This window comes from Jaculus jaculus, chromosome 9, assembly GCF_020740685.1.
Source record: "Jaculus jaculus isolate mJacJac1 chromosome 9, mJacJac1.mat.Y.cur, whole genome shotgun sequence".
In the NCBI taxonomy this organism is placed as follows: Eukaryota; Metazoa; Chordata; class Mammalia; order Rodentia; family Dipodidae; genus Jaculus; species Jaculus jaculus.
Genome location: NC_059110.1, coordinates 73679450 through 73706394, shown reverse-complemented (window position 1 = coordinate 73706394; position 26945 = coordinate 73679450). Strand labels below are relative to the sequence as shown.

At 41.7% G+C, this 26945-nt stretch overlaps 1 pseudogene; it reads left to right on the top strand.

Moving 5' to 3' along the window:
* The first annotated feature begins 16388 nt into the window (after positions 1-16388).
* Positions 16389-26945, top strand: part of LOC101616860 — a 74757-nt pseudogene continuing 64200 nt past the window's right edge.

The following is a 26945-nucleotide window of genomic DNA, read 5'->3' as shown; positions in this document are numbered from 1 at the left end:
TCTCACAGCCATTAACCTAAATATTAATGGCCTTAATTCACCCATCAAGAGACACAAGCTAACGGGATGGATCAAAAACTTAGACCTCTCAATCTGTTGCCTTCAAGAAGCCCACCTCACCACTAAAGACAGACACCTCCTCAGGGTGAAAGGGTGGAAAACAATATTCCAAGCAAATGGGAATAAGAAACAAGCAGTCGTAGCTATATTATTATCGGATAAAATAGACTTCAGACCAAAATAATCAAAAAAGACAAAGAAGGCCACTTCCTACTTATCAAGGGAATGATCCATCAAGAGGATATTACAATCATAAATATATATGCACCAAACACAGGGGCACCACAGTTCATAAAAGAAAACCTACTTGACAATAAACAGAAATAACCACCAACACCATCATACCTGGGGACTTCAATACACCATTATCAGTAACAAGCAGATCATCCAAACAGAAACTCAACAGGGAAGTAAGAGAGTTCAACAAAACCATAGATCACTTGGACCTAACAGACATCTACAGAACTTTCCATCCAAAATCCACAGACTACAGATTCTTCTCAGTAGCCCATGGAACATTCTCTAAAATAGACCATATACTGGGTCACAAAGACTGCCTCCACATATTTAGGAAGATTAACATAATTCCCTGCATGACATCAGATCACAATGCTATATTGCTAGAAATCAACAACAAAAGGCCCACCAAGAATCCCAATGGCACCTGAAAACTGAACAGCACACTTTCAAACAATAAATGGGTAGTAGATGAAATAAAAAATGAAATTGCAAAATTTCTGGAATTGAATAATAATGAGAACACTTCACACCAAAACTTATGGGACACAATGAAGGCGGTCCTCAGGGGAAAATTCATAGCACTCAATGCCTTCATAAAAAAGACAGAGAGATCCCAAATCAATAACCTAACCATCCACCTAAAGGCACTGGAAAAGCAAGAAAAATCCAACCCAAAGAGCTCCAGAAGGGAAGAAATAATTAAAATCAGAGCAGAAATTAATGAATTGGAAACAATTAAGACAACTAACAAAACAAAGAACTGGTTCTCTGAAAAAATAAAGAAGATTGACAAACCCCTGGCCAATTTGATCAAGCAAAAAAAAAAAAAAAAAAGCTTCAAATTAACAAAATTCAAAATGAAAAAGGAGAGATCACAACAGATATAACTGAAATTGGGAGAACCATCAGGACTTATTTAAAAACCTCTACTCCACAAAACTGGATAATGTGGAGGAGATGGATAAATTTCTGGATGCATATCATCTATCAAAGCTAAACTCAGAGCAGATTAATCACCTCAATGAACCCATCACACTCATGGAGACTGAAAAAGTAATAAAAAACCTTCCCACAAAGACGAGCCCAGGACCAGATGACTTCTCAGCTGAATTCTATGAAATCTTCATGGAAGAACTCAAACCAATCTTCCTCAAACTGCGCTATACAATTAGAAAACAGGGAAAGCTACCAACTCCTTTTATGAAGCTAGTATCACCCTAATTCCAAAACCAGGCAGAGATGCCACAAGAAAATATCAAGAGATGCCACAAGAAACTATTGGCCTATTTCTCTGATGAACAAAGATCCTAAACAAAATCCTCACAAACTGAATCCAACAACACATCAAAAGCATTATACACCTTGACCAAGTGGGATTCATCCCAGGAACACAAGGGTGGTTCAACATATGGAAATCTGTCAATGTAATACACCACATAAACAAGGTTAAACATAAAAACCACATGATCATTTCGATAGATGCAGAAAAGGCCTTTGACAAGATACAACATCACTTCATGATCAAATCATTGGAGAGAATTGGCATGGTTGGATCATATCTTAACATAATAAAAGCAATATACAAAGCTCTGAAGGCTCAAATAATACTTAATGGAGAAAGACTGGAGGAATTCCTGTTAAGATCAGAAACAAGACAGGGTTGTCCACCCTCACCTCTGCTTTTCAATATAGTACTGGAAGTCCTAGCTAAAGCAATAAGACAGGAGAAGGAAATAAAAGGGATACTATTTGGAAAGGAATAAGTTAAGTTAGCTCTATTTTTTGATGACATGATTGTACATGTAAGAGACCTGAGAGACTCCATCCCAAAACTCCTGAAGGTGATTAACTCCTATAGCAATGTAGCAGGATACAAAATCAATGAACAAAAATCAGTAGCTTTTCTATATGCAAATGACAAAGATACAGAGAAAGAAATAAGTGACATAGTCCCATTTTCAATAGCAACAACAACAACAAAAAATAAAACACCTTGGAATAACGTTAACCAAGGAAGTAAAAGATCTATACAACAAAAACAAAAACACTCAAAAAAGAAATTGAGGAGGACTTGATAAAATGGAAAGACCTCCCGTGCTCCTGGATAGGCAGAATTAACATTGTGAAGATGGCAATCCTACCAAAGGTAATATACAGATTTAATGCAATTCCAGTTAAAATCCATACAGTGTTCTTCACAGAGGTAGAAAAAATGATCTCAAATTTCATATGGAAAGGGAGAAGGTCTCGCATATCCAAACATATCCTCAGCAAAAGAAATACCTCTGGAAGTATCACCATGCCTGATCTAAAGCTATACAACAAAGCCATAGTAATAAAAACAGCATGGTACTGGAATAAAAACAGGAGTACAGACCAATGGAATAGACTTGAGGACCCGGACTTTGGGTCAAGCAACTATAGATACTTGATATTCGAAAAAGGCCCTAACAATATAGGCTGGAAAAAAGACAGCATCTTTAACAAATGGTGCTGGGCAAACTGGATAACCATATGCAGGAATTGAAACTTGATCCACACATTTCACAATGCACTACACTCAAGTCCAAATGGATCAAAGACCTCAATATAAGACCAGAAACTCGAATACTACCGGAAGAAAATTTAGGAAGTACTTTCCATGATATAGGAATGGAAAAAGACTTTCTGAACAAAGCAACAGTAGCTCATGATCTTAAACAGTCACTCAACCAATGAGATCACATGAAGCTGAAGAGTTTCTTTACAGACAAGCATACAATAAGCAAAGACAATAGATTACCCATAGAATGGGAGAAAATATTTCTGGGTTATCCAACTGACAGAGGCCTAATCTCTAGAATCTACAAAGAACTCAAAAATCTAAACAGTAAAAAGTCAAACACCCCACTCACAAAATGGGGCAAAGAGCTGAACAGGCAGTTCATAGAGGAAGAAATACAAATGGCAAACACACACTTAAGAAAATGTTCATCATCCCTAATCATCAGGGAAATGCAAATTAAAACAACTATGAGATTCCACCTTACCCCTATAAGGATAGCAAACATCAAAAAATAAAATGAAAATAAATGCTGGTGAGGATGTGGAGAAGTGGGAACACATATCCACTGTTGGTGGGAATGTAAGATTGTACCACCTCTTTGGAAAGAAATATGGAGACTCCTAAAAAATCTGAGATACCAACAGACCCAGTTATTCCCTTACTGGGCATCTACCCTAAAACCTTCAAACCACAGACCAGAGAGATTTGTTCAACCATGTTTGTAGCGGCTCAATTTTTAATAGCTAAGAGCTGGAATCAACCCAGATATCCATCACTAGAAGAATGGATAACTAAGATGTGGTATATCTACACAATGGAATTCTATACAGCAGTAAGAAAAAATGACACAATGAAATTTGAGGAAAAATGGTTAAACCTGGGACAGATCATTCTCAGTGAACTTACCCAATCACAGAAAAAAAAAAAATTGCTACATAGATTCACTCATTTATAGAACCTAACCTGAATCTTCCCAAGATACCTTACATACCCAGCAAGCATCTCCTGGACTAGACAATAGGATGGGTGGGGAGGAAGGGGTGGGAAACACAAATCTAGACCCAAACCCGACAGAAATAATACCATAAGATTCTATGTCCTAAAAGGCAGACCAAATGGCTGAACATTCACCAGGCCCTTAGAGGGAACACCTGAACCACAAGACACTGGAGAATGTATGATGGAGACTAACCTTAATCTTCTACATATTCCCTCCCTCCCCCTCCTCCTCCCTTTCCCTCTCCCTTTCTCTTGACCTCTCCCTCTCAGTCTCTCTCTCTCTCTCTTCTCTCTAACTCTTGTATATTAGTTATCTTTTTCCTCCTTTTCATAGTGGGCACTGACCTGTAACTCCCAGTACCAGCATGTGGCTATCATCCACAATGAGCTTTTTACCAGAGAGACTTAAAAGGTTTCCTAAAAGAAAGACAGATTTCTGTCTGAGCACTTGATGACCCACAAAAGGTTAGTGGTAAGACCCTACTGCTGAAGACACCTTATGTGGTTGACACGTAAAATGGAATGGCAATGGCTGGAAGTTGGAAGAAAGTCAGTCCCCAGACAGTCAGCGCGTCTAGTGCCAGAAGGTGCTACATGGGCAACTGGGGGAAAATGACCAATATCTGTCCAAGCAACTCATGCTCTAAACTACTTAGTAGCAAATAACCTGTTGTGATGCCCACACAAGTGCAATAGTGGCACACAGCCACGGTGGGGAACCAACTGCTCTTGATTTGGCTAACTGATCCTCTCAGTGGTACAGGACCCATAGCTGGAGCTGGGAAACTAGTCAGAACCATATCCAAACATAAGTCCACTCTTCATTATCAAGCAACCATCAATCATGGGCTACAAGAGGGCCTACACCTATTAAATTCTCTATAAAAAAAAGTAAGGGTTATCTCATTTGTCCTGGTGCTAACTTACTCTCCATTGGAGAATCTGCTTCTCTCTTTCAGATTGATGTGGATCCTAAGGAGAGAGCCACCCCATCATACCTCAAAATGGCCCCAGATGAAACTAATAAAAACTGGCAAAACATGCAAGGGTGCTGTTTTCCTGGTGAACCAGATACCAGCACAAGGGGGAAGGAGACCAACACAGAGAAAAATCAATGCCTACCAAATCAGAGAGCCAGAGACCCAGAGGCCCCCAACACCTCATCACTGAAGCAGACCAAAAATGAACCCAACATGGCTCAGGGAAATTTGGTGGAAGAGGGGCCGGAAAGAATGTCAGAGCCACATGTTGGGTCATGATATGCAGAGACATTTATCTTACTCTTAACTGAGGGCTAACTCCACAATGCATGACCATATACCTCAACAAGGAGGGGCCAAGAGGAGGGGGTAGGTCACGGGTGAGCCTAATAGTGGTACCAAACTGATTGTATTTGCTGAATGCAAAACTAATTAATAAAAATAATTTTTTTAAAAAGAGGCCAAATCCCAGTGTGTGCACAGTGTATGTGACCTGTGAGATGACTTCTGGAGTACTCTATACTGGTCTCAGCATGTCATTTTCAAGAAGACTTAGACATACTAAGTTTGACCTAAAATTCTGCTCCCCATCCTCACACATATTTTAAGTTTGGCCTCAAGGTTTTTCTGAACAGAGTAAACTGCAACCTAACTTAATGTATAGACATACTAATCACATAACATGTAGCTGATTCTCAGCCAATCACAAGCAGCCAGTTGCTCTGTGCTCAAATCAGACAGGCAGGGCTACAATCAACTAGGCTGTATGTCTAGCTCACTCGCTTTCAATTCTTCCTTTCCTTGGGCTATAAATATAGCTTGTTCAATGGTGGGGCCAAGCACTCAGAACCATTTTTAGTCAACACTGTTGTCCAAGTCTAGAATAGCAAATAAAGCCCATTAAGATCTGTAAAACAAGATTTGTTTTAATTTTTTTCTTTTAATTATGTAGTATTTTCACATTCTGTTTCTTTCAGGCTAGTGAATGGGTCCAGTATTATTCATGTGAGAGAAAGCAAACCTGAAGGAGTTAGGGACTCAGTCTGAAAGAAAGACAGAGAACTGCCTTTTAATGCTAAAAGAACTGTGTCTGGGGAAACAGACTTGCTCTGAATGGTTGCAAAAGCCAACAAGAAAGCAAAAGGAAGCAGGATTTTCAAATTGCTATGAGTTTTATAATCGTCTTTATTTCCTCCAGCTTTCTCTACCAGCTCTTGGAGTAGTGGGATGCTGGGTAGAGGGGAAGAAGCCAGCGAGGAAGTCTGTAGGAGGGCAGGCAGGAAGAAGATGCTGGAAGCCCAGGCTTGCAGTGCAGGCAGAGAGGGAAGAAACAGCAGATTCAGTGTGTGCTTTGGAGTGAAGTCTGTAACAGAGCAGGCAGAAAGAAGATGCTGGAAGCCCAGACTTGAAGTACCGGCAGAGAGGGAAGAAACAGCAGATTCAGTCTATGCTTTGGAGTGGTAGCTAGCATGGATAGATGGTGGTTTGGATGTGCGATGCGAGGAAATGAGAGAAATCTGTAATTTGCTATGTTAAACATAGCTAGTTTTTCTATGCTCTAGACCTGGTAATATTTTTTTCCAAGTGAAGTTATGGTCTTCCACCTGGGGGTCAAATTATGTGGGAAAATGCATATCTTTAAACTCTTGGCCTGGGAAGATACTCACACTATAAAGGACACATGGATCATGTGTCTCTCATTTTACTTAGCCCCATGGGGCACGTGCCCATTAAAAGAAATGGTCAAGATCTTGTATCCACAGAACAAAGTTTTTATTTATTCTCAGCTTCCTCTTCTCTCTCTTACTGAATTCAGATCAGTTAAAAGTGCCAGTGCAGTGACTCCACGATAATAAGATCGTTAGCCTGCGCTTCACTAGAACTTGTACTTTGTTAACTGCCTGAGGAGATGTATTGCTAACCATCTTATATGTGCAATGGAAACAGTGACCCCCCATGCTAGTGGGCTTGTTAAGAGGCTTACTGTAAGAATCCAACAAAACTTGGGTTCCTGGCCACTTATTCTCTCACTTCCTCACATCCCACATCCAAACCACCACCACTTAAGAACCTTTGAGTTTTGTGGGTTAGATGACTATTCAGCACCCACTGTGAGCCAGATACTGTTCCAGGTGCTATGGTGGTAAGAGTTACTTAGCTACTGTTCCCACCACATCCAGTTTCCATTCCCTAGGGGAAGAAATAGGGATATGATAGACAAGGAAGTAATATGAACTTAAATTCTTTATGAAGAAAATAAAATAAGACCATGGGCTACAGAATGACTGGAGAGATTCTAGAAGACCTCTATACCATGGTGACATTTGTACCAAGATCCATGATGCTAGTGTAGAGAGATGCCCTTTGTTCCAGCACTGTGACCATTAACTCCATTGTCCCATTCACATGAAATGACTAAAGCAGAACTGTGAAAATGAATATTTTAGTGAACTTATTTTTTACTCCAAATGATGTTAATTCCCAAGCTCTTTCTGTCAACTATTGTTGTTTGAAAATGTTCAGAATGACTCATGTATTTAATTCATGCCCCTGATGGGGTAGAAAGAAAAAAGAGCTAAAGGCATCCTTTAAGGTGTAAGTTCAGTAAGAAGATTCCAATGCAGTGTTCCAGATATTGATAGCTGATAAAAGAAAGTTTGGGGGCTAAATTGGACACTATCAGTTACAACATAGAAGTTTGTTTTAAAGAAAATCACTGTTACCTGGTATTTATCTAACAAGCAAGCTGTGGAGGAATTTAAATATCTGGTGTTCTACTAGCCCTGTATTTCTGAGTTCTTTATCTCTCTCATTTGATCTTCATGTTAATCATTTTCTAACATGATGATAAAAATATCTTGTGTATACAAAAAGGAGGAATATTTATTTTTTAAACTTCTTTTTCACTGACAACACCCATAATTACAGCCAATAAACCATGATAATGCCCTCCCTTCCCCACTTTCCCCTTCACAATTCCACTCTCCATCATAACCCCCCAATTAGCTTCTCTTTTATTCTTGTCATTATCTTTTCCTCCTATTATGATGGTCTTCTGTATATATTATCAGGCACTGTAAGGTCATGGATAACCAGGCCATTTTATGTCTGGAAGAGTGCATTGTAAGGATCCTACCTTTCCTTTGGCACTTACATTCTTTTTTTAAAATTTTTATTTATTTATTTATTTGAGAGCGATAGATAGAGAGAAAGAGGCAGAGAGAGAGAGAGAGAGAGAGAGAGAGATTGGGTGCACCAGGGCCTCCAGCCACTGCAAACAAATTCCAGATGCATGCGCCCCCTTGTGCATCTGGCTAACATGGGTCCTGGGGGATCGAGCCTCGAACCGGGGTCCTTAGGCTTCACAGGCAAGTGCTTAACCACTAAGCCATCTCTCCAGCCCCGGCACTTACATTCTTTCTGCCATCTCTTCTGCAGTGGACCCTGGACTTTGGAAGGTGTGATAGAGATGTTTCAGTGCTGAACACTCCTCCATCACTTCTTCTCAGCACTATGGCACATTTTGAGTCATCCCAGAGGTCAACACCATCTGAAAAGAGAAGCTTCTATAACCAAAAGTGAGAGTAGCATTAATATATGGATATAATCATTTAAAAATGTGTAATGTAGGCATTACAGTCCTAGGGCTCATGACCTAGTCCATCATAGACTTTTGACTAGGTTTTTAGAACCAGGCATGTATTTCCTCCCATGAAGTGGGCCTCCAGTTCAATTAGAGAGTGGCTGGTTTCCTCCACAACAGACATGCCACTACTGAACCATTGGCTCATTTGGCCTGGCTGGCCAAATTTAAGGCTTGCAGTGTGCACAGTTGTTTATCTCCATTGCTGACTTCCTTCTCTCTCTCTCTCATAAGGCTACATGCAGTGTAGCTTTTTCAGCTTTCTGTCAGCTAGTCTATAGAAAGGAGGTTTAAAGCTTGGCTCCAGCTTGATTTTTCAGTGACTTTGTAGCACAAGCATGTGGAGTCTTTAGCAATATGGTCTTACCATCTATTCCTAGTGGGAAACCAAGAGCCTTGGCAATGGCCTGTAATGTTTTGGGCGCATCAGGGACCTCCCTGGCCAACAACTCACTGGAATGTATCCCATCTCTAGCACTGAAATTTTTCTAGTAACAGTCTATGGCTTCTGGATGTGCCATTATCCAAAAGAAGTAGGTTACCATATGGCTTATTCACAGCATCCTGCATTTTGATTAACCATACCCCCACCCTTCTTTTACTCAATCTCTTCCTCTGACCTCACTTAGGCCTTTTCACCCCCAGTAATCTGTTCATCTACTTACACATATACAGTACCATCCCCTGAAGTCCTCCCCTCTCTCCCCGCCCTCATAGCTCCTTTCTAGCTTACTGGCTCTTCTACTGATTTTTTGAAAAATAAATTTTTTTTTGAGAGAACGAGATAGAAGCTGACCGAGAGAGAGAGAGAGAGAGAGAGAACGGGAGTGAGTGTGAGTGTGAATGGGCATGCAAGGGCCTTCAGCCAGTGCAAATGAACTGCAGATGCATAGGCCACCATGTGCATCTGGCTTATGTGGGTTCCGGGCAATCAAACCTGGATCCTTAGGCTTTGCAGGCAAGTGTCTTAGTGCTAAGCCATTTCTCCATCCCTGCTACTGATTTTTATTCCAACTAGCATACAAGCCTAAACATTTGTAGCTAGGATCCATATATGAGAAAGAACATATGGCATTTGGTTTTCTGGGCCTGGGTTACCTCACTTAGTATAATCCTTTCTAGACCCACCCATTTCCCTGAAAATTTGATAATTTCATTTTTCTTTACCACTGAATAGAACTCCATTGTATAAATATACCACACCTTCATTATCCAGTTCATCAGTTGAAGGACATGTAGGCTTCCATTTCCAAGCTATTGTGAATAGAGTGACAATAAACATAGATGTGTAAGTGTCTCTAAGGTACTGAGACAAGTCTTTGGATATATGCCTAGGAGCACTATAGCTGGATCACATGGTAAATCTATTTTTAGCTGTCTCAGGAACCTCCACACTGATTTCCACAATGGCTATACCAGTTTACTTCCCACCAATGGTATAGAAGTGTTCCTCTTTTTCCACATCCTTGCCAGCATTTATTGTCATTTGTTTTTTGATGATAGCCATTCTGACAGGAGTGAGATGGAATCTCAAAGTAGTTTTAGTTTACATTTCCCTGAAGGCTAGGGATCTAGAACTTTTGTTTAAAGCTGTTTAAAAGCCATCTTTATTTTCTGCTTTCAATATATTTTCTTTGGTTTGTATGTTTAGTAGTTTAATTACAATATACTGGTGAGAAGTTCTTTCCTTATTTTGTGTTTGGTGTTCTAAAGGCTTCCTGTACCTGTATTGACATCTCTTTCCCTAATTGGAAGAAATTTTCTTCGATGATTTTGTTGAAAATACCTACTACGCCTTTGGAGTGAAATTCTTCTCCTTTTACTATCCCCTGAATTCTTATGTTTGATCTCTTCACAGTGTCCCAAATGTCTTGAAATTCCCATTTGTTCCTTCCTATTAGTTTGTCTTTCTCTTTGTTGGACTGTATTAGATCTGCCACTGTGCCTTTTAGCTTAGATATTCTGTCCTCTCCTTGAGTGAGACTTTCCACAGAGTTTTCTATTTGACTTACTCTGTTTTGCATTCTAGTATTTCTGATTGGTATTTTTTATTATTTCTATTTCCTTACTCATGCATTTGTGCTTCCTATTTCATTAAGTTTCCTGTGTTCTCTTGGGATACTTTCAGGAGTTGCTTTTCTTCTTTGATTCCTTTGAATTCTTATGTGTGTTTTTTTGAACATAAATATGACCTTTTAAAAATTCTTTGTCAGCTATTTCATCTACATCAGTATTATTAGAGGATATTTCTGATGGATTTATAATTTTTGGTGGAATTGTATTGTCCTGATTTTGTGTGTGTGTGTTTCTTGTATTACAATGTAGAGATTTTTGCATCTTGAGTTAATTTGATGCTTCAGTTTTCTAATTATCTGCAGTATTCTTAGACATGTAAATCTGATGTTATATGTCTTCAGGGTAGGAGTTTAAGGTGCCAGGTGTGACTCTAATATTACTCAAAGAATAACAGCAGAAGTGACCCACATAAGTGTTGACTTTGCCTGCTATGCAAGTATTCTAGTAGACTGGGTGGAGCAAGTCACTAAAAATTCTAAAATTAACTGAGCAATATATACATCCAATTGAAACCAGTTTATAGAGTATTTATGCAAGAGAAGGGATTAAAACAAAGAGATAATCTAATAAAGTCAAAGTCCCTAAGGGTGTGTACTACTCCACACCCTTAATCCTGTCAACTGGGAGGCTGAGATTCCTGATCTGAAATGAGTTCCAGGTCATCCTGGGGCTGAGTAAGACCCTGAAGTGATGACAGAATGTAGTGATGACAATGACAGAAGAAAAAGACAAAGGCCCTATAAGTCAGGAATAGTTAAAGGCAGCAATAGTCAACACCAAAAATACAGCTTATGTGAGGATGGTAAAGCTGACAAGAATACATCAATCCCCCTACCTCAGTCTTCCCAGTGCTGGAATTAAAGGCATGTGATCTCCTGGATCTTAATGTAAATTAATACCTTCCTGGTCCCAAAATGCTGCATCATTAAAATCTGAAGCCAGAATTGTAACCAAATTATACCTTGGGAGTCACATGTGGCAGCAGAGCTGCTGAAATTCAGTGAGCCAAGTCAGAGCTGCTGCTTAGTTCCTGGGAAGTCTGGGCTTTTCCTGTGCCCAGGCCCATGATGCCTGGCCTGTCAGCTCTGCATCCTCAGACCAAGGGCCTTGACGTAAGTGCATTCACCACACTGGCTAGGTTTTATGTGTGTGTAAACTGACCTTATTGTGAGATGGGAAACATGCCACTATGAATATTTTTAGATAAGAATGATCATCATGTGATCTTATTCAGGCCAAAGTCTTTTCCTTATATAATCAAATCAAATATAGTTTAATTCTGGATCTTGCAAAGAGCATTCACTGGAAAAGTCTTTAGCCAGATCTCAACTTTGGGATGGACTTTTTGGGGGAGGAGGGGGAGAAGTTATAATCTTTTTTCTTTCATACATAAATCTTAAATTATCTCCTGGAATGTTCCCTAGGATTATAGTGGGTTAAAAAACAGATGTAGTCTGTATATCCAAATTCCAACATACTCATTCACAGATTTATTTTTTAAACCAGTAACTTGGTCTTAAGTGTTTATAATGGTTTGAGGTTGTAGAGTATGCTTCCTGGTTTTATTGGATGTATGACTTAGAAGAAAAGATAAAAATGATTTTTCAGTAACAAAAGCATGGACTATTTAGACCCTTTCATGTTTCTACTGCAGAAACAAAACCCTGTGAGAGAGGATGCTATGGGGGAGAGTGAACATTTAAATATTTGTCAGCAGAAAGAATAAGAGCATACTTGGGTCCCACTGAGAAGAATTGAGCCAAGTGACTGTCAGTGGTGAAGTTCACAGTAGTTCAGTGGAGAGAAAAGAAGGGCTCTTGGGGTTATAGTCCTGAAGGCCACATCTTCCCTGTACAAGGTGTGGCAGGGCACTGGGCACAAGACGTCTTTCTCTATGAAGCGAGACATAGCTGGTGCAAGGCCGTTTGAGCTCACTATCTCTTTGACTATGTTCATGGTGGGGTCACAGGCAAACTTCAGAACTCAACACCCTGAGAAAACACTGCCACCAAGGACAGGAGAGATATGAAGCGTTGTGACCTGGAAAATGCTGTTACTTATTGAACAATCCTATGTGTCCCTTAGTCAGAAGGCAGTTTACAATGAACAAGATTGAAATCCACATGCTTTTAACAACTATAAGAATGCAAGCTATTTTCTTTTGGTTCATGATCATTTCAGGACCCAGTAGATACTCTGACCTATATATGAAGACTGAGCAGCAAATTCTCCAACAGTTAAGCCTTTTCCTCCAGCGAGGTATAAAAGTCACCTTGCAGGACTCTCCGTGACCATCTGAGCCCAGGAGAAGCAATGTTGGCGCATCATTTCCAAGGTGACCCAGCAAGTCAAGGGAGAGCCAGGAAGGAAGTCCAGCTCTCCCTGTTCTGAGGCTCTGCTTGCTGCCGCTCAACCTTCCATAGCAAGCATGTGTGGGGCCTTGCTCAGCCTGACACTGTGACAGTTGAGTGGCTAAGGATCCCACTGTCCTGTTCCCAGGGACCTCCAGTCTTTGTGCAGAAGATAGATAAATGAGCAAGATCATTCCAGGTATCTATGGGGTCAAAACTGATGGGGAATTGTTTACTTATTTATTTTTTCTTGTGGTGCTAGGGGATGAACCCAGGGCCCTGGAACACTAATCACTGAGTTCCACTCCCAGCCCACCAGGTGGGTAGTAGTATGGGTTGGAAGGAGAGAAGATTCTCTGAGAAAATGCTATTCAGCTATGTTCAATGGTAAGTCACAGACTAATTGAAATTTCTGTAGGAAAAACTCTGCAATCCAGCACTGGTGAGGAATCCATTGTTCTTGCTACAGAATGATAAGATTGTTTGAGATACCATCTGAGTTGAGGCCTGAGTGGTGAGTAGGGTTCAGCCAGGTAGATGTCTGGGGAAGAGGCTCCCAGGCAGAAGTAACAGTAGGTGCAGGTGAGAACAACAAAACAATGAGATCTGATGGGAATAGAATTTGGGAATAAGAGATTGGCCTACAATAAGGCCAGAAATGCTGGCAGAGTCGAGAACTATAGAGTTCCGTACTTATCATAAGGAGCTTGGTTTTCATTTCATGGACAAGAGGAAAGCTGCTCACTAGTGCAGCCATGGATCCAATGTGCTCTGTAAAGATTTTTCTGACTGTTGTATAGTGAATTCTGAGCAGAGGGATAAAGTGGATTCGAGGCCCCAGTTAGCTAGCCCAGGGACAGGGCAGGTAAGGTGGAACAGGGAGGCAGAGGGGAAGACACACGCAAAAAGAAGGAGCTAGCCTGTGTTCTAGAAGTTGTCATGACACCATCTGCCCACAGATCGGGAAGGCCAATGATAACTCAAGGCAGCTAGCAGCAGCAAAGGCCTGGGAATGAGCAGATGCTTACCAGGGTATGCAAATTCATATTTTTAAATATTTAATTAATTTATTTATTTGAGAGAGGGAAGAGAGAGAACGCACATACCAGGGACTCCTGCCACTGCAAACAAGCTTCACGCATATGCCTCTTTGTGCATCTGGCTTTATGTGTGTACTGGGGAGTCAAACCCAGGCTGTCAGGTTTTGCGCACCAGGAACTTGAGCCACTGAGCCATCTCCCCAATCCCAGAAAGCTCAGTTTTAGACATGGCAAGGTTAGCTTGCCCATTACACATACATTTTTTCAACGCTCTCTATTCTTCCCGTATTTCTATGAATTAAATTAGGCTTCCTGTGTCATGCTCTGTCCTGCCTATGATTCCAGGACAAATAATCAATTGTTCTTTAATGTTGACAGTGATGCAACACTTGCAAAGATGCCCTAATTTCTCATTTAAGATGCCTGGCCTGGGTCTCTGGCTAGGCCCCAGCTGTTCCTTTCCTTTACAGAAAACCACAGGGTGTCTACCCCTCAGATGTGAGAAGAAGGGCGATCAACAAGACCCCAAAGTACAGTCAGGACAAAGTCTCTGAAATGTGACTTTCAGGAGCCACTGACTATATCAGATAGCTTGCATTTGGGGCTTCTTTCCATTACACTGGTGCAAGCTGTGGGTAATCACAGAAAAGGCTGCATAAGAGGAGATGTTAGCTTGGAAGTTTGAAGAGAGGTGGACACGCTTGCAGGCCTGGCTGCTAGGAAAGGAGGGGTCAGGATCTTCCAGGCATCTGATGAGAAGAATGGGTGGAGGTGGCTTCAAAAACAAAAGAAATGAGTCTAGTTCACTTACTCAGGAGCTGAGAATGTGAAGGAAGGATGAATTCTATCTTGAGTTGATGAAAGATACAGCTTATAACTAGAGAGATCTTATTCCCAGGTATGTAGGTAGGAATGGGTCTAGGCAGGAGTAAAAAGTGAATATCAAGGGCAAAACCAAGTGGGCATACTATAATTTAATCTGGAATATACTCCCGAAAGCCCATATTAAATGTGTGTTCTCCAACTCATGGTGCTGTTCAAAAGTGATAAAACTTTTAAGGGCCCAGTAGGAGGTTTTAGGTAATTGTAGTGTGCCCTTGAAGGAACTTGTAGAACTCTGGTCTATTCTGTATCCCTTTTCTCTCAATCACAAAGTGAATGACTTTGTTCTGCTCTGTGCTCCCAGTAAGGATGTGCTTGCTGCCTTGTCACCTAAAACTGCCCAAGTACAGGTTGAAAGCCCTCAAACTGGGAACCAAAACAAATGTTTCCTCTTTGTAAGGTCATCTCAGGGATTTTGTTACAGTAAAGGAAGTCTAACTAAGACAGGGTAAAAACCAAAGCAATCTCTAAAGGTCACCCATCTGGATGCTCAAGGCTATATACCACCAACCTCCTTTCCTTGGGTTTGTGCCTGCATTCAACCAAGCCCAGGAAAATACTCATAAAAACTAGTTGTGTCTGTACCAAAAACATACAGGCATTTCTATCACTATTTCCTACAATACACTGCAACAATTACTTACATAGGATTTGCAGAGTGTTGGGTATTTAAATAGTCTGGAGATGAGTTAAAGCATGGGGGAGGCTATATGCAAACTGGTGAGTGATACACAAATGCTATACGTTTTTATTTTCAGATAGGGCCTCACTTTGTAACCCAAGCTGACCTGGAATTCATGCTCATCCTGCCTAAGCCTCTCATGTGCCAGGATCCCAGGTGTGTACCATCTACTTAGTATCTATTTTGTTTTTACACAGGACACTTGGATATCTGAAGATTCAGCTATTTATGGGGTGGTATCCTGAAATCAGTTACCGTGGGAATTGAGAATAGCTGTGGATGGATTCTCCCCTGCACCGCATACCCAGAACCTTTAGACCGTGGCTAGCCCTAGTACACAGCTGGAATGCAGTCCCTGCCCATTAGTAGGCACTCTGTGAAATGACGAAGAACACAGGCACAGAATCAGAGAGCACGGGTTGGGTCCTGACTGACCCACGCAAAGTCTCTGGATCTTAACTACTTTAGCTTTAAAACTGGGGTGTCATGAAGGCCTTCACTAGAGAGTGTTTGGGAGGAGCTGACTAACACATAGTAAACCAATGAAGCAGTTCTCAGAACATATTAAATACATTCAATTCAAATACCAGTTCCAATAGAGAGTGAGATAGAGGAGGAAATATGGCAAAAAAATTATAGTTTTTAGATCCCCCAACTCCTCATGAGGTAGAAAAAGCCAAAATTGGCAAGACTGGTGCTCTTTAAATCATCTTGTCATTTTGGCATAAGTGGTCTTCTCAGCAAAGCTGGGGATCCACTGGGCCATCTCTCACTCACTCTAGAGGTAAGGACAGGTGGCCACATTATACAGCATGTGAAAATATAAAAGCAGCAGCATGATGTCTGATTCTGTCTCCTGAAAGCATTGGACCATCACTATGTAATTCGCCATGCCGGAGACACAAGCAGATGGTAAGATCCCTTGAAACACCACTGTGTAATTTCTGGGAGCTTTATGGATTATTAGCATTAAAAGAATGCCATTAGAAAAATCCCACATTAGAAAAATCCAATGCCTGACCTCTACCACAGGCCCCTTCAGCTTATGCCATTTTCCTCCTGAGGAAACAAACTATAAAAAAAAGTATTTAAAAGTGTAACAGGGTAAATTATCAATCCATTAAAGGAAACAAACCCATTCTAATTAACAACTGTTCATGGGAAATTTGCTCACTGCTGCAGGGCTAGATAAATGCCAACCCAAAGCTAGAAAAATCATGCCAACAACTCATGCCAGTTCAATTATTTTGTCCTCACTCAGCCAAGTAATTGATGTCTAATCATTTGGCTTGGTAGGTGTTGATGGACAAGGAATGATTTCTCCCTGGGCCCAACCAGCATCACGAACAATATCTGGACTGTGGCTCAAAGACTGAGAGAAGGGGCCCAGTAGTTGACTGAGGTATTACTCTCCAGACCCACCACCTTTATAACATGGATGGCAGGTAGCCATCCCATGAGATCAAAACAGAGACCATCAGTGGGCACCTGTCAGTCTTCCCACTGAAAGTCTGCACCCCAAAGAAACCTCTTGGATTCTCACAGAAGCCACTTTTTGCTTGACAAAAAGCTAGGTGGTGATGTTCCCCTTCTTGTTAGCAGAAGTCCGTGGTGATGGTGACAGTGATGGCTGGATTGATTCTTCCTCATTCTATTTCATGACCTTGGTAGCTAAATGATTATTTAATGAAGGATTTTAAGTGCTGTTACTTCATATTCAAGCATCTTGGGGAAAAGTCTCTTTCAGATGCCCATCTCCACAGAGCAGTAGAGAGAGTTCTTTTAACAGACACTTGAATGGTGCAGGGCTTCTAATCACAGTTCAGGGAGGCAGGATTTCAGCATAAACCTGAACCACTAGGTGGGTGTGGAGCTCCTTATCACCACATTTACAAAGAAACCCTAGCCATTCTAATACATTTCTGTTCAAACAAGGCATAAGTAATGCCACAACACTTACTGATAGAAGCATCCTATTTGTTAGAAATGCCTTTACAGAAACAAAAATCTAACATTGAGACTGAGAAACATCAATCACCTTGCCACAGGATATATTTGCATGGCCTCTTACTGGACAGCTGACAACCATTGGCTGAACTCTTGTCTTGCTTTGAGGACAGTCAGAACTCCTAGACAATGACCTATCCAATTCAGAGCCCAGTCCTTTCCCCTGAGTCACATATTAGGTAGGCATGGACACAGAACCTGAACCCAGATATTCTAGACTTAGATGTGGCCTCATTCAACACCAGGGACAATGTACCTTGTAGGAAACACATTTTAATCACCTGAGTTTTGAAAAATGATCAGTAGACATGTTCAACTTGCTTTAATTTAAATTCAAATATAAATTAAATTCAAGTCTCTCAGCCCATGCCTCAATTCAGGTTCCAGGATGGAGTGACATCAAGCAGCGATTCTGATCCATCTGAAAGACAAGCTGGAAACTGCTCTAGAAAGTTCTAGTGGCCATAGGAGACCCAGAAAATATTATAGGTTTGTGTCTGGAAACAATACTGAACAAGATGGATGCACTGTCTTCCAGTTTTGTCCAGAATAAACCACAGAAATAGCAGTAGCCCAAGTCCAGTTGTGTAAAGTAGGAGAAGAACGACCTTGGAGAAGGCGCGTGGGGGGTGACCTGAGGAAACGATGCCCTCCTGAAGAGGAGAGGCAGCCAACTGCGGGCAGAAGCCTTGCTTCCTAGCAACTCTTCCCTTCCTGCCTTCCCCTCACTCTCGTTGCTTTTACTGTTCAGCATAATCAAGGAAAGGTGAAGGACTGCCAGCAAAAATCAGAAATGCATGTTTGTTAAATACGTCATCTCCTATTTGCAGAAAACAGAGATGCTGCTCACAGGGGAACTGCAGTCTTTTTGTAGCAGAAAATGCCTGATTTCCTTGGTAGTCCTTCAACTTGTTCTTCCTCTCAATTTGGAAAGTATTAATAAATACCTGCAAAGCGTGATGCCTGGTCTCCCCTACCCAAGAAATTGTGTTGGTCAAGGTAAGATGGGTTATACTACCAAACAAGTAACCCTAATGACAGTATTTCTCACTCATTTTACTTTCAGGGTAGCTGCAGGCCTCCTGGGTCTCTCTTCTGCAAGAACCCTAGCTCCTAACATTGTGTTAGACCAGCTTGCACCCCAAACTGTGGAGAGATAACTGAGGGCCCATTCAAGATTATTTTAAAGGCCAAACCTGGAAGTGGCTTACATTATTTCATCATTAATTGGAACCCAAACACAGAATTCTACAACCAACTTCAAGGAAGCCTAAGGAATGTGTTTGGAAAGAAGAGGTGGTTTAGATAAAGATATAGCTGGTTTAGGGCTGGGGAGATGTCTCAGTGGTTAAAGGCAGTTGCTTGCAAAGCCAGCCTGGATTCAATTCCCTAGGACCCACATAAAGCTAGATGCACAAAATGGCATATGCATCTGTATTATTCAGGGTTCTCTAGAGGAACAGAACCAATAGAACGAGTTGTATTAAAAGGGAATTTACTGGATTAGTTTACAGCAGTCCAGCAATAGCAGTTTACAGGCCTGAGAGCCAAGGATCCTGGTAGGATCCACCAGGCTGGATGCCTCAGCAGTCCCAATCTGGCACTGAGGACTGGAAGGCTTTCTGGAGAGCCACTGCTCTTCAGTCCACACTGGAAAGCAGCTGCAGGTCAGGTGGGAGGAGAGGATCCTTTCCTTCCCAGAGCTTCCTTAGATAACCACCCCCCCAAGAGGAGCCCGCCCACTCGGAGGGAAGGACTCACCCTGGGGGAAGGATTCCTCCTTTAGTTCATCCTTCCTAGAAGCAACCTCTCTCTCATTGCTAAAATAATACACCTGACAAAAATCAGTTGAAGGCAGCTGGGGAGATGGCTTAGTGGTTAAAAGTACTTGTTTGCCAAGCCTGCTGACCTGGGTTTGATTCTCAAGTACCACATAAAGCCAGATGCACAAAGAGGCACAAGCATCTGGAGTTTGTTTGTAGTGGCAAGAGACTCTGACAAGTCCATTCTCTCTTTCTCGCTCTCTCCTCCTCTTTGCTTACAAAAAAATTAATTAAAATATTTTTAAAACAGTTTAAGTATTTAAGGAAGGGTTTATTTTAGATCATAGTTCCAGGCTGCAGTCTATCATGGTGGGTAACTAAAGGCGACAGAAACTTGAGGCAGATCCACAGGAGGAAGCAGACAGCAATGAATGCTGCTACTAAGCCAGCTCTCTCCTTTTTATATAGTCCATGAGCTCAGCCCATGGCATGGTGCCACCCACGGTGAAGGTGGATCTTCCCACCTCAATGGCCCTGATCAAGACAGCCCCTCACAGACCTGCACAAAGAGTAACTGAATCTACATAATCCTCTACAGTTGATTCTGGGTCCTGTCACATTGACCATCCATATAAAGCATCAAACCTCTCCAAGGAGAGAAGCCGATGGTCAAAGGAGTACTTTCATAGCACACATCTCTCAGAGGTAGCATATAGACTCAGTGCCTTTGGAGCAGTACAAAGCAAGTCCAGAGACTAGGCAGTCAGCAAAGAGCTCGTTCCAGGTCCCAGAGGACACACTAGGAAAGCCAGGAAGAGTGAATCAAGAGTTACCTACAGGGCTTCCTCCTACAGGGACAGCTCAAGTTTATAGTCAGCTTACCCAGCTCTGATTCTTCTTAGTGACTTTGGACACCTCCCTGATTATCTCTAACCTACATCATCTCTTCAGCTTTCCTCATCTGGAAAGTATGTACCTTGCAGGTCATGGTGAGACTGCAGAAGAACACATGGTAAATTATCTAGCATGCTTACTGACCTATGCAAGATGGGCCCATGGGAGAGGGCAGCTTTTATTCTAACTACTGCAGTGACCCACAGACTTTCTTCCTTGGGTCCTCAATGACAGCAGCCTCCTTCTGCCAGTTGACCCCACAACTTTAACAGCATCAGGAGTGAGTCCTTAAACCATGCTTAAAACAAAAACTAGGGGATGGAGGTATGGCTTAGTGGTTAAGGCACTTGCCTGCAAAGCCAGAGAACCCAGGTTGATTCCCCAGGGCCCACATAAGCCAGATACACAAGCTGGTGCATGCATCTAGAGTTTGTTTGCAGCATCTAGAGGCCCTGGCATGCCCATTCTCTCTCTCTCTTTCTCCCTCACTCTCTCTCTCTCTCTCTCTCTCTCTCTCTCTCTGTTAAATAAATAAAATATTTTTAAAAAATTACAAAAAAACAAGTCTAGACAACTCCATGTCATACATGTGGATGTTCATGTGTCAGTGAAGTTACTGAGACCATACCTGACAGCCCATTTCCTTGAATGATGTTGCCACTTTCAAACTTGGGGGGAGACTTGGTTTGTAGAATCATTTTAATTGAGTGCTGTGCTACTTACACATATTCCTCATTAATTTTTTTCATAACTACTTGTTAGCCTCCAGTTTGAGAGAAGGAGAATAAAAAGCCCTGGAATGTTCTTGCTCAGAGTGATAATTGCTCATTAGAACTCTATTTTGTTATAATTGTACAATTCATTATGCTGAGCACTTCATTAGAAGCATTGTAAAATTCTGACAACTTGAATATGTTACATTGAGTATCGAAATGAATCTGATTTAGAGTCTTGCTGCATCTTGAGGGCATTTTTAATTAATGTACGATGGAGGTGCCAGGAAAGTAAGAGTCTCCATATTTTATTCTGTGGTCATTATTGGAGTTCTGTTTTTATAAAAACTCAACATTATTTCAAAATAGAAAGCTTTCTTTAGAACAGAAAAAAAATGGCCCATAAATGTAAAATTGTCACAATGAGGCCATATCTATCTTTACAAATTCAAGTGGCTCAGAATTATCTGCAATTAATACTAAACCAAATCTTTTTATAGCCCTGGTAGAGACTTTTGGGTAAAGAAAGCAGATTGAACATTTTCATTTATCTCCTTTTCCTGTTGAAAGCCTACTGAAATGATGGTTATGGGGCCTCAAGAAGAAACAGATTCATTAAGAACAAAGAAAATAGGAACACAAACGAGAAAATTCTGGAATCTAGAAGCAGAAAAAAGGCAAGTAACTTTGCAGGCCCAGGAAAGCAGACTGTTAAAGTTGGCATGGGAGACAGTGAGAAGCAAGCACAGTACTTCAGAATGGCCATCTTCGCGCTGAGGGCTCCAGGTCAAGACAAGTGAGCAATGTACACTGGGAGCGTCCGGGTCCCCGGCTCTCTCACTTTCACCTCCCAGCAGAGGGAGGCTCTGCCCCTTGCCCACAACTGCACAGCCTGAGATGTGTTTAACCTGGAGAGGCCAAGCCTAGGATCTCTAGAGGGGTTCTAAAAGGGTCTCTAGACTGAGGCACGTTAGACACAGCTGGTCAACTGGGGCAGAATAGAAAGGCAAGGGAAATTATGGGGACAAGTAAAGGAGAAGGAGCTCTTACCCCAGCACCCAGCTGAAGCATCCCATCAGCTGAGAAGCAAGAATTTGACCACCATTAACAGCACTCACTGCAAAGGTTGCTGACGCAGGAATGATATTTGTATGTCAAAGCAGCAACAAGTCACGCTTAAGGTCTAAATGTATATGAGGTTTTCTTGGAATTTCAAACAGAACTGTTTTGTGAAGATAGCCTGCCTTCTTACATCCTAGTGATCTTATCAATGTAGGCCTCTGAGGTGTCCCTCAGGAACCATTCTATGATCTCATTCAGGTTCCTTAGCAACCCCATAAAGAGAACATCTTCAAACCCACCAAAATCCTATATTTGACTATTGCAAAGACAATGACACAGGACTCTTTTTTGAGAAGTGCACTACTTCCTCCACTGAGTATGTCTTACTTTTCTCAGCTCTCCTGTGAGAAGCCCACACCCGGGCTCTGGGAAGGATCACTCCTGCTGAGCACCTCTCTTTCTCTTAGTCCTCACGCTTAAGCCTCTATTAGTACAGTTCCAACTTTGCTTCACACTGACTAGTTCCAAAATTCTTTTCTGAACCAAAGCTGCACATCCCCAGTTTGCCTGAATTAGAATTCCAAAAAGGTTAAAGAAACTCTCCAGGCCAATGAGGATGACTGTGGGGAGCTGTGCCTCTGCCCCCCTTATTGCTAACAGATGCCAATGCAAACCAGGCGTATTCAGTGAACACTCACATTTAATGGCAAGACCTTTCCTCCAAGTCCACTTAGGCTCCTGAAATTCTAGCAGTCAGGGTTAGACCCTACATAGGAGATTGAGAGACCCTTCTTTGAGGTGTGTGGCTAGCACAAGAGTAAATACCTGAACAATTCGTCTCTGAGAGGCTTTAAGAAAACAGCAGTTAGAACAGTGGTTCTGAGTGTGATCCTCCACAGTTACCACCTTGCAACAGATGCAAATTCTTACACCTTGCTCCTGACCTACTGAATTAGGAATACTGTGAGGAAGTGTATGGAGCCTGTGTACCATGCCTCAAGGACACACTAGGTTGAGAGTCATTGCTCTTCAGGGCACAGTTTCTTTTCCTTATAAATACAAATAGACAAAGTGAGACCATAATACAGGAAGAACAATATGAAATGAAAAACTAAAATCTTGGGATCTTAGGAAAAAGAGACCTCGTAGGAAAAAAAAAAAAAAAAGACTTAGACAAAAAGCTAACATGAATACCCTTAGAGAGGCAATAAAAGATATTTCCTCCATGAAATAAGAGAAGTGTGCTATTTTTTAAGGGATTGTTTGGAAAACAATTACCTTCTTGAAGAAAAAAAAAAAATAAGTAGCAATAAAGGATTCACCTAAAATTAAAAAGTTAGGAAATAGGAAGAAAAAAAAATCTAGGTTTAATTTAGAAGCGTAGTTAAGAACCACTAATCTAAAAGAAAGAGAAATCAAATAAGAAATCCAGATAAAAACATCAGAGAGAGGAAATGCTGAATGACCAAGATTTGTTTTCCAGTGTTAAAGGACTACAATTGCCCTGCAGCACTTGCCCGTAGGCAACAGTGAATCCATGTGAAGGTATATCCTACACAACGAAGCCATGTGGAGACACATAGCCAACTCAGAACGAAGGTGCCAATCAGGAAGATGCTGTGCTTTCCAGAAAGAAAACTAGGCACAGTCTAAGACTCTCAAACCAGAAGAGTTCAGACTTCTCCAGAGCAGCCCTGAAAGCTGGCAGACAATGGGGGTAGATTCCCAGAGCTGTAAGGAAATGATGTTCAGGTAGATTTCTATGCCTTGGTATACAATTGATCAAATGTGGGGGCAGAATACCACTCAAATGCAAGGGTAAAGACACTCACACTTAAAGCACATTGGGGGCCCAAAGCTCAGACGCTGAGAAGTTAAGCTCTGGAGTTTGAATCACAGTGCTGCACAGTGGCATTGGCCAGAGAAGCACGCTGACCAGGGACCTCTATATCTGTTCTCATCCCCTCCCAGCTGTGTCCTGTGACTGGAAGGCACTTTCTTGACACAAGTTCCATCAGCTCTCAGCTCTGCTCACAGTCCAGTCACAGCTCATGAAGCCAGGACAGCACCCAGGGCCTTTCTCATCTGGCCCTTCAGCCTCTCCCCAAGGTAACCTGTCCAAGGTGACAGTCACATCCACCTCGAATGGGAACTCATATTAGTCTTCATTCATTCTGCTCCCTGTGCCTGGACCTTTATTCCCCTGTGCAACTGATGTAACAATAAGGAATTGTCACACTGGTGATTTTCCTTCCTAGTCAGTTCTAGACTCTTTTTGCCACTTCAGTCAGACTCAGGTGTACCAGAATGTGCTGCCAGAGCATCCTCCCCCTCCCATAACCCTTCTCCACACATACCACTGTTACCTGTCTTCTCATGTAGGGTGGGATCTTTGAGCATAGGCTTCAAGGTGATTGACAAGTGCTAGATGCCTACTATAAACTTGTTGGATGAATGAGCATGGAGTCCCTTCTCTAAGAGAAAGCACTGGAAGCAATCCCATGTATTACTCAAACTCTACCTCATCAGTGCCCAGAGTTTAAGGGTAAAATGGGAAAGAGCCTTATTAGCATCATCTGTCATGAATTACACATCCGTGAGGCAGTGAGAGAGGCAGGTATTTGATATATTTTCAGTGCCAATAACATCATGTGAAATATATAGAAGACGGCACTAAACACTGTTGTTGGAGCTCAAATCCGAAAAGAAAATGTTAAGGTTGCAGATTCGATAATTATTATGAATAGTCTTGTTCAGTTGAATAAATAGTTTTTAAAAATAATTATGGGCTGGAGAGATGGCTTAGCAGTTAAGGCACTTAACTGCAAAGCCAAACGACCTAGATTCTATTCTCCAGGACCCACATAAGCCAGATGTACTAGGTGGCATTTGCATCTGGAGTTTGTTGGCAGCAGCTGGAGGTCCTGACATGCCCATTCTCTCTATCTGTCACATCTCTCTCCCTGCTTCTTTCTCTTTCTCAAATAAATAAATAAAAATAAAATAGAAAAAATTACATACCTTTTCCAGTCTATCAAACTTGATCAATGTCAGTCTTGTGTCTTATACTAATCTTTCCCAGGAGTATGTCACTCCAAGATTTCTGTGGCTACACTGCAAAGCAAGGAACACAAGAGCAGGTGACTGGGAGACCCCACAACTTCAGATTCTGGTTCCCCATTAAAACTATTCTCATACAAGCCAAGTTTTTCATCATTGTGGAGCATCCTATGCTGCACCGAGTCAAAGGAGCATTTGTACATTACCCTCTGCTTCAAATGCATGCCACCACTTCCTTTAGTGTCGCCCTTGTTCAATCAGGGCCTCCAAGTGTTTTTAGTACCTGAATCTAGATTCCTGGAACTTAAAAAAGATCGATTCATGGATAACCTACTGCCCTGTAGAAGTTTCATTTGTTCTGTTGCCAAAGGATGTCATCAACCAATAAGAGACCTGTATATGGATTCTGTTGGTCAACTTTCCTTTACTTGCTGTAGCAAATGCCTGAGAGAAATGAACTTGCAAGAATTAAAGGTTCATTTTAGCTCACACTTCAAGAGGTTTAAGTCCATGGCTGGGGTTTGCTTTGGGCCCATGGTGGCCCTGTATGTCACAGTGAGAACATGTGCCGGAGGAGGACTGTTGACCTGCTGTTGTCTGGGAAGCCAACGGAGAAAGAGAGGAAGGGACTTGCATCTCCATATCCTCTTCAAAGGCTCACCACCAATGACTTAACTTCTCTCTCTAGATCTCATCTTTTAAATGTTCTACCACCTACCAATGGCATCAGAGGATGAGGACGAAGCATTCAATACATGGGTCTTCAAGGGGCACTTACACACCAAGCTACAGCAGAGGCTATGGTCAGTAGATGTCCTACCCTGACCACTAGGTCTGTAGGCAAGTGTGGGGTCTCTTGATCTTCACTTGTTATGTGTTAGGCTGAGCCACTCAATGCTCACTCTGCCCTTGGTCTCAACAAGAGCCATCCCTGAGTGTGTGATCTCCTAGGAAGGAAATAACTCTCTCCTTTCACATGTGGAAGGCATAAGAAAAAACATAGCAGAGCCAAGCTCCACACATCTGTTTCTAAGCTCCTGTGCCTCCTTCCCAACCACTTTTATTTTTTTAAATATTTTATTAATTTATTTGACAGAGAAAGAGGGTAGGGGAGGGAGAGAGAGAGAGAGAGAGAGAGAGAGAGGGAGAGAGAGGGCATGCCTTCTAGGATTTCAGGGTCATACAGACACCCAGGAGACTGTGTAGATGTTCGTCCTCATTCCTAAAGATGAATCACTTCAGGGACAACCCTTCTGCGCCTCTCTCAGTACACCTTTCAGCTAGCAACTTCTCCCACCAACTATCAGCTGGATCCTTAGACCATCTTGACACAGTACTTCTCTTTTGCCCCACTGGAAAGTTTCATCAATATTTAAAGGAGAAATAACCTAAATCTTTTACAAACTCTTTATGAAATATAGGAGCACATGATGCCAGTGCATTCTAGAGACCAGGATGACACTGACACCAACACTAAACAAAATGTATCAGGAAAACTCTAGAGGAATTCTCTCCATGAAGACAGCCTCAAAACTCTCAACAAAATGGTAGAAACTCACGAACCAAACCAGCAATATGCAGTGCAGACTATAATACCATGACCAAGTAGATTTTATCCTAGAAATGCAAAATTACCTTGACATTCAAAAACCAACTGCCCATTCTTTTGTGATGTCCCTTGAGCCATGGAGGATGTGACAGAGATGTCTCATATAGTGCTGAACTCTCGAGAGCCTCTTGTTTCCAGCACTCTAATGAGCTTTGAGTCAGTATCCACAGCCATCTCCAAAAGGGAGCTTCTCTAGTGGGCAGTTAGAACAGTACAGATATTCCTCCCCCGACCTCCTCTGCAATGTGCGATGACTCAATAGTGCTGAGCACTCAGCTGTTACTTCTCGTCATCTTGACTGGCCTCCTCAGTAGTCACTACCAGTTGTAAAAAGTAGTT